Source organism: Gadus chalcogrammus, chromosome 11, assembly GCF_026213295.1.
Source record: "Gadus chalcogrammus isolate NIFS_2021 chromosome 11, NIFS_Gcha_1.0, whole genome shotgun sequence".
Lineage (NCBI taxonomy): Eukaryota > Metazoa > Chordata > Actinopteri > Gadiformes > Gadidae > Gadus > Gadus chalcogrammus.
In genome coordinates, this window is record NC_079422.1 from 26227319 (window position 1) to 26235434 (window position 8116).

Here is an 8116-nt window from a genome sequence, read left to right on the forward strand (position 1 = left end):
CGCGAGCAAATTACCTCTGCGCGCGCAAAACAGCCTCTCGCACGCGCAAATTACCTCAGCGCGCGCAAAACAGCCTCTCGCGCAAGATGTTTTTACGCTCTCTCGAATTTAATTTTGGCACTATGGGGGAGGGAACCAAGGCAGGGCGGGCTTTCATGATTGGCCGTTTCTGAAGCGCGATATTTGATTGACAGCCCTCCTCTCATTCAATTCTGAATTGTTCAGTAAATGGCTGAAACGATAGTTACGTATTGTAACTCCAGATTCTATGAGTATAGGCGCAGCCTTTTAAGTGTCGGCCTCACTGTCCTTTAAATAGCAGAAGAAAAGCTGTTTATTGGAGCAGAACGTCCGCCGGCGCCCGACTATATCTGCGAAATGCGGACGTCGTTGAGGCACGCCGCACGCGGACGTAATTGAGGCCCACGCTGTTGGTGGTCGGGGATTGCACATTTTTCAGTGCTACGGCTCACGCCTAGGGATAACCCAATAGCAATAGCCTTAAAAGGCTGCGCCTATACTCATAGAATCTAGAGTTACAATAAGTAACTATCGTTTCAGCCATTTACTGTACAATTCAGAATTGAATGAGAGGAAGGCTGAGGAGGGCTGTCAATCAAATATCGCGCTTCAGAAACGGCCAATCATAGGAAAGCCCGCCCTGCCTTGGTTCCCTCCCCCATAGTGCCAAAATTAAATTCGAGCGAGTGTAAAAACATCTTTTGCGAGAGGCTGTTACGCGCGAGAGGCTGTTTTGCGCGCGCTGATGTAATTTGCGTGCGCTGAGGTAATTTGCACGTGCGAGAGGCTGTTTTGCGCGCGCAGAGGTAATTTGCACGCGCGCAGAGATCATTTGCGCGCTCGCAGTTAATATCTACGCGTGTGGAATAATATAATACGCCCGAATGCATCTTTTATCACATTAGTGAATTATGGCACTAATGTGTCGCCATACGTAACACACAACCAAGATCTGTGTGTGTGTGTGTGTGTCTTTGTGTGTGTGTCTGTGTCCGTGCGTGTCTATGTTTGTCTCTGTGTGTGTGTATGTTTCTATGTGTGTGTGTGTGTGTGTGCTCTCCATATTCCTTCCCTCATCGGGCATTTGAGATTGATGTGGAAATGCACTTGCTGGTATCCTGATTATTAACATATTATGGCGTTTTCAAAACAAGTAAACATAGTATTTGAGTTCCAGAAAACATGTTTTTGAAGGTGTTTGCTGGATTAGCTTTTAGGAAAAAAAATCTTGCCTAAGGAGCAGTTCACATCTAGCGTTTTTTGTAATAGGGATAAGTTGAGCCAACCGTTTTTTCAAATAAATAAAAAGCTGGCAGCGTTTTTTGTCATAAAAGCGCCAAGAGCGTTTTTTCTATTGCCTAGCAACGAACCCAGGCTACCCACATAGTTGTCACAAAATGGCAAGAAACAGGCGATTGGCACTTGCATTGGCCCTAGCTGACGACGAGGAGAAGCATGTACCTAGACGTTTGTGGTTGCACGATATCACTCGGGGAAGGCAGCAGCAAGGTGCCTACCACAATTTAATCCAGGAGCTTAGTTTCGATGATGCACGATTTGCGGCGTACTTTAGACTGAACAAATGTCAGTTCGAACAGCTGTTGCGGATCGTTGCGCCATCCATCGCAAAGCTGGACACCAAGTTCAGACAGGCCATTAGCCCAGGAGAACGGCTCTGCATTTGTCTACGGTGAGTTGTACTTGCTAACTTCCCTCTTTGATCTAGCCTACCATGTCATGATTATAGTGAAGTCAGTTTCATTTTACAAGCTGCCCAAAACTGTACAGTAGCCTATAGGCCTAAAGTCGAATCTGAAATGCACAGCCTAGATTTACAAGGGCATTAAAAATGTAAGCTAACTTAATGTTAGAATACATTTTCCTGCATTTAGTCTTTAAAATGTAAGAGAAATCATTAGATGAATACATGATCAAGTACATGTATAACAGAATTGCTTTTACTTTACAGGTACTTGGCAACAGGAGATTCCTTCAGGTCTGTTGCGTTTTGCTTCAGGGTGGGTGCCAGCACTGCGGCTGGAATAGTGAACGAGGTGTGTCAGGCGATTTGGAACTCTCTTCTGTCTGATTACATGCCCAGGCCAGATGCAGCAGAGTGGAGGAAGATAGCTGCCGAGTTCAGCCACCTTGCTTTTCCCAACTGCCTTGGTGCAATGGATGGGAAACACGTTGTCATCGAGGCTCCTCCATCCAGTGGTTCATTGTTTTACAATTACAAAGGAACATTTTCCATAGTGCTACTTGCTGTAGTAGATGCGAAGTACCGATTCAGGGTGGTGGATATCGGTGCCTATGGGAGGAACAGCGATGGGGGCACACTGTCGGCCTCAGCCTTTGGTACTGCCCTGTGTCAGAACACCCTGGGGATTCCTGCAGACTCCCCTCTCCCAGGTGCAGAACATCTTGGACCAATGCCTCATTTGTTCCTGGCAGATGAGGCATTTCCATTGCGCCAAAACATCATGCGCCCTTACCCAGGCCACAACACTTGGGAGAAGAACGTTTTTAATTGACGTCTTTCCCATGTGCGGAGGATGGTGGAGTGTGCCTTTGGTATACTTGCATCACAGTGGAGGGTGTATCGGAGGGTGCTGGGCGTGTCTCCTGAGGTAGCGGAGAACATCGTGAAGGCCACCTGCATGCTACACAATTTCTTGCGGTGGGATGGCAACCCAGGCCTACCTGGTGGAGCATCCACCGAACCATCTTTCGGCCTTCAGAGTGCACCCCGGTTTGGTACCAACAATGCCACCAGAGATGCAGTGGCTGTGAGAGAGAAATTTGCTGCATATTTCATGTATCCAGCTGGGCGAGTACACTGGCAGGATCGCTGAGGCACACCAACAGCTTCTGCAAACCAACAGCTCTTTTAAGAGCTACCCAAAACCAATAAAAGCTATTCCTTTCCATCACCATCCAACACTTACACAAACATTTCACAATGTATTCTTTTCTTTAATGCAGCTTGACAATTTATCCAATCTGAAAATACCTCATGTTTCCGCTTGTTGTTTGTCTCTGCAGGTTACAGAGGTTCTGACTGCACTGGAAGATAACCTGAAGACTACAAGCCCACCCTCTGATTCCTTGCCACAGCCCATCATGCTTACAATTGAGTTATTGGCATAATAAAATATTGTTGGCAATCTCAAAATGTTTGAAATAGTGTGATTCATATGGATACCTTAATAGGTAGTTAAAAATCTATAAAATATCTTTGGTACAAAAGGAAGCAAATGCATATATTAGTGTTTTGATTTATTGCGTTCAGATGAATTAAACAATGTACAAATATAAGTAAGGTCGGTTGAAGGAGGAGATTCAGGTGTTCACCAAAACACAAAGTAAGTGTTCAGAACCGAAACAGAACATTAACACCAGTCTAAAGGTTCTGAGTAAAGATTGAGCTACTGGGCTCCTCAGTGGGGACAGATCGAATGAGGAAGGAGTCTTTGAACAACAGCTCACGACGTCTAAAGCCTTAATGATGTCAGGGCTGGGTTTCTAGAATTACTGGTTTACCTGTACCACACACACACACACACACAAACTTATTAATATTAAAAAAAGAAGATAAAACTTAAAACTTTATTAAAGAATAAAATAAAGACAAAAACGATGTACACTATGTACGCCTTTTACAGGATACTTGCTCAGTGTGAATATAATTACACAGGATACTGGCTGAGTATGAGCATAAGTACACAGGATACTTATACTCATACTCCCCCCCCCCCCCACCAGGCTCCGATGGGGGGGGGGGAAACCTTTCGTGGCCGTCCGCCGGACCCCTTCCTCCGCCTGACTTCCGGCCCGTCGATGGGAACCGCTAGACTAGAGGGGGTATTTGGTTAAGGTCCAAGGCAGTGGCGGTTCTAGACACATTTTACTAGGGGGGCCAAGGAGGGGCCAGTGTTTAACCAGAGGTAAAAAAAAAAAAGGCAGAAAAATGATATTTAAAGATTTCATATTTTACTTAAAATCTTCAAACATTTAATTCGTACAAGAGTTTATAAATTCACCAGTCTGTATTTTTCTGTCAAACTATGTTAAATTGATGGAGCTCATGCCGGGCCTAAAGCATCATTTAAACATTTGTTTTGTACAAGCGTGCAAGAGAGTTAGGGCCATAAAAAATGAAAAACACAAATAAAGTCCAGGGTACAACAAAGTGCAAAACAATGTGCCATTTATTTTATCAGTTGCAGTGTGGAAAAACTGTGTTCCCAAAAGAGCTAAAAGAAGACTTCCCTGTTCTACTGTTCTTTCATCATTTCATGATAGCTGCTATAAGAAGAAAAAAAACATAGGGGCATGCATTAGATTTCGTTTCATAACCATCCCTCCCCACTTAACACGGGCAGATAGCCTTCCACTCTTTACTCAAATGTATTTGTTATCCCAATGCAGCAGCCAAAACGGTTGAAATTACGTGGTTAACATCACAACATTGTGTAGCCTAGACCTAGCAAGGATACTGACATTTGGAAAAATCGCATCTGCTTCGATGAGTTTGTTTCGATATGATTACGTTTCTAAACCATTTCCAAACTTAATTTCATCATCAGTGTGAGGAACTAAAGAAACCGGTTATGTGCAAGAACAACAAGTCACTTACGAAATGAAATCGTTTTGCTTAGCTTCGACTCTTGCAACAGGAGAAATCGCGGCTCCTTTCCCAAGAGAAGTCGCTGAGCTCTCATTCACCGAGCAGTTGGGCGAGTACGGCATCCAAAATGCCCGGCTCCCTCTCGTCATTATCCGAGTCAGTGTCGCTGCTGTTGCCTGGCAGTTCAGGGATTATTCCTGCCTTCGTGAAAGCTTGGACCACAGTTGAGACTGATATATCAGCCCAGGCATCCACGATCCATTGGCAGATAGTGGCGTAAGTAGCCCGGCGCTGTCTCCCCGTCTTGGTGAACGTGTGTTCGCCTTCTAAGGCCCCGTCCACACGAAGCAGATTTTTTGGTGAAACCGCGTAAGTCGTGTCCGTTCGGCCGACCTTCCAGACGGAGCCGGCGAATCAGGTGCCCGAAACCGCATATTTCTGAAACCACCCTCGGAGGTGGTTTCAAATCTATCCGGACATATGCGGTTTTGTGTTAGGATTCGTGTGGACGTCTGAAACGCTTGATGGCAGTGGCTCCCCACCAGCTGGGGGACGTCAGAGTTGCGTTGAATTTTTTATTTATTATTTTATTTGAATTATTTTTGTAGCTTTAAATAAAGCCCCTTAATAAATGTAATTACTAACTGTACATTAAAAAGTATTTCTGCTCAATTTAAAAGGTTGAATCTCCTCGTGCCTGAATGTTTGTATACAGCGGGCAGGCTTGATGCGCTCCACTTTTTTCTGTGGAGAACCAGCGCCTTGAATACAGCGTTTCTACAGCTCGATGCGGTTTCGAAATGACTCTACGGAGTGCGCCTTATAGTCTTTACGAAGTGCGCCTTATAGTGCGGAAAATACGGCAATTCACTGAGTTCACCAACTAATACTCTTCACGAGAAATGTTGTGTGAAATGATTTTCAAGCAGTCTTGCGGTATCAGCTTGGTAGATGGAACAGCGAGGTGTCCGATAGGCGGGGATCTAGATCAGCGGGAGTGGCCAGCGAAGCTGTGCATCGTGGTGCATGGTGGGAGTTGCTGTCTTCAATCCACAAGCGCCAAAAAGTCACTTTCTGCCTTTACTCGGTCAAGACGGCACCAAATTAGAATTTTATTTTATTATTCAACTACATATAGGACCCAGTTTCAATACATATTCATGCCTCCACCGGTGAAATACTCCTTTAAAGGTATAGACGTCTAGGTTATATAGAAGTCAAAGGTATAGACGTCTATTATATAGAAGCTGAATGTTTCCTGTAAGGCCTAGCGATTAATCAGACCTTGCTAAAAAAAGAAAAACATTCAATCCATATGCATAGTGTTTGCACTATATTTAAGTTATTTTGTTGTTTTCTGTCATTGTTATACCATAAGATTTGTTTTTTATTGGTAAGATGGCAGTTGTTAAGAACGTTACAATTCATAATTCAAACTGAATAAAACTCATAATGAACAGAGTATATAGTGTATTGTCTCGATTTATTTGCAACGGTATTGGTATTAAATTTTCCTTTTAGAGGTCTTAAAAAGGTCTTAAAAGTCATTAAATTTGTATTTCAAAAATTTGTATCTACACATTTTTTAAATACAAATGTAATGACTTTTAAGACCACATCATGGAAAGTGAGGGTGGCCGTTGTTTGAAACAAACACAGCTGGGGTTCTGACCATCTGGGCTCCTTCACGGGAAGGACTGGCGCCACCTCATGGAGGCAAATGGAATAGCGATCGCTTTGGTTGTAAATGACGCTGCCTTTTGTTTCAAGCACAACTTGACAAGCTGAGCTAGCATGGAGCTACGGTTAGCAGCAGCTCAGTGGGTCAATAATGGTGCATTCATAACGACAGGGAAAACGGAGATCACATTTACTAAGAGTGAGAGTTTGTATTAGACCAGCGGTTTTCAATAGGTGAGGAGCGTCTCCCCTGGGGGGCGCCAAAGAGCCACAGGGGAAGCACGACACGCAACACGCAAAGAAAAATTAAATATCTGTATGAAGCTCTATTGATATCGGTAATTGTGCGTGTGTGTATTAGTTTTAAAATGCATCGTTTCCTTGTCCCAAGTCACCAGAAGTCAGCATTAAGGGAGGAGACAGGAGGACCCAGCAAAAATCGTAGGAAATATGATCCTGAATGCATTTCTGGTTTTCTGTAGAGCGAGTTCCCCCAGATCTCCACAAAGGCTATGAAAGTCCTAATCCCCTACACCTCCACCTTCTTGTGTGAGTGTGGGTTTTCCGCACTGACCCTGATTAGAAACAAATACAGATAAAGGCTGCAGGTGGAGGACGACTTGGGTTTATTTCTCTCTGCAGTGCAGCCCCGCATCGAAAACCTCTGCGCATTAAAAGCGAGGCCTCAGTTCTCACTGATATCAACGATTAAATTGAAAGTCAAAGTTGTGTTGTCTTGAATGCATAAGTTGGTTGGGCCATAGGGCTGATGCCGCTCGTAGCGCAAATGTTGTGAATTTGGCGCATTTTGTTTGTTGTTTAAATCTGAGGATTTTTGTGGCTGAAATCGTTAACAAATTTGATGAAAATATGTGAATCTGTTCGATCTCAAACATGCCGTTGTCGTTCATTGATCAAAGAGCCGTCCATTGTGCTGATTTTTTTCGAGACGGCTTTAGCTTTGTTTTGTTGACTTGTGGATAGGCCTACTGTTGATTGATTTTAAAAGTAGCCTCAATTAGGCCTGCATGAAGTTGGAAATTATTTGCTGTTGCAAAGAATCGTTTATGAGTGCACTTTTAAAAAAGTTGTGGAAATAAAATGTCTTCAAATACTCTAAGGGGAGGCTTGCATTCACCCAATTTGAAAACCCCTGTATTAGACTACAATTCCGGTCAAATTGAACGTCCCCAGCCTCGTCAGAACACAAGCCACGTCTGGCTCTCAGTCGGTCAGAGATTGAGATGCAGAACGACCAATCAGTCAAAAACTAAACTTTCAGAACCCATCTGCACAGACATCAACAAAACTGATTAATGACCCAAAAATACAAATTCAATAGCTAAAAATACAAAATACCAAGGCATATTGTGTGTGTATAGATATGTATACTGTATATATAAACCACAATTAATGCAAATTAACATTCAGATCACCTGCCCGTCCGGGGCTGATCAAGAGCACACGATTAAATGATCAAAGCACAAGGAGTTTCCTGACCACCTTGACAAACAATAAAGGTGATCATTTTTCAATAAAGGCAATGTGCTTCAAGCCTGCCGACGTTACAGTAACCGTTTATCTATCTTAACTATTCACGGGTAACATTCAATATTTTCTAACTTAGGTTAATTTTGAGAGAAAATGCAATCGCTTGATGTACTTTGTAAGATTCTCATTTATTCAGAACGTGTTTGTGTGTGTCTGTCTGTCTGTGTCTCTGTGTGTGTATCTCTCTGTGTGTGTGTGTGTGTGTGTGTGTGTGTGTGTGTGTGTGTGTGTGTG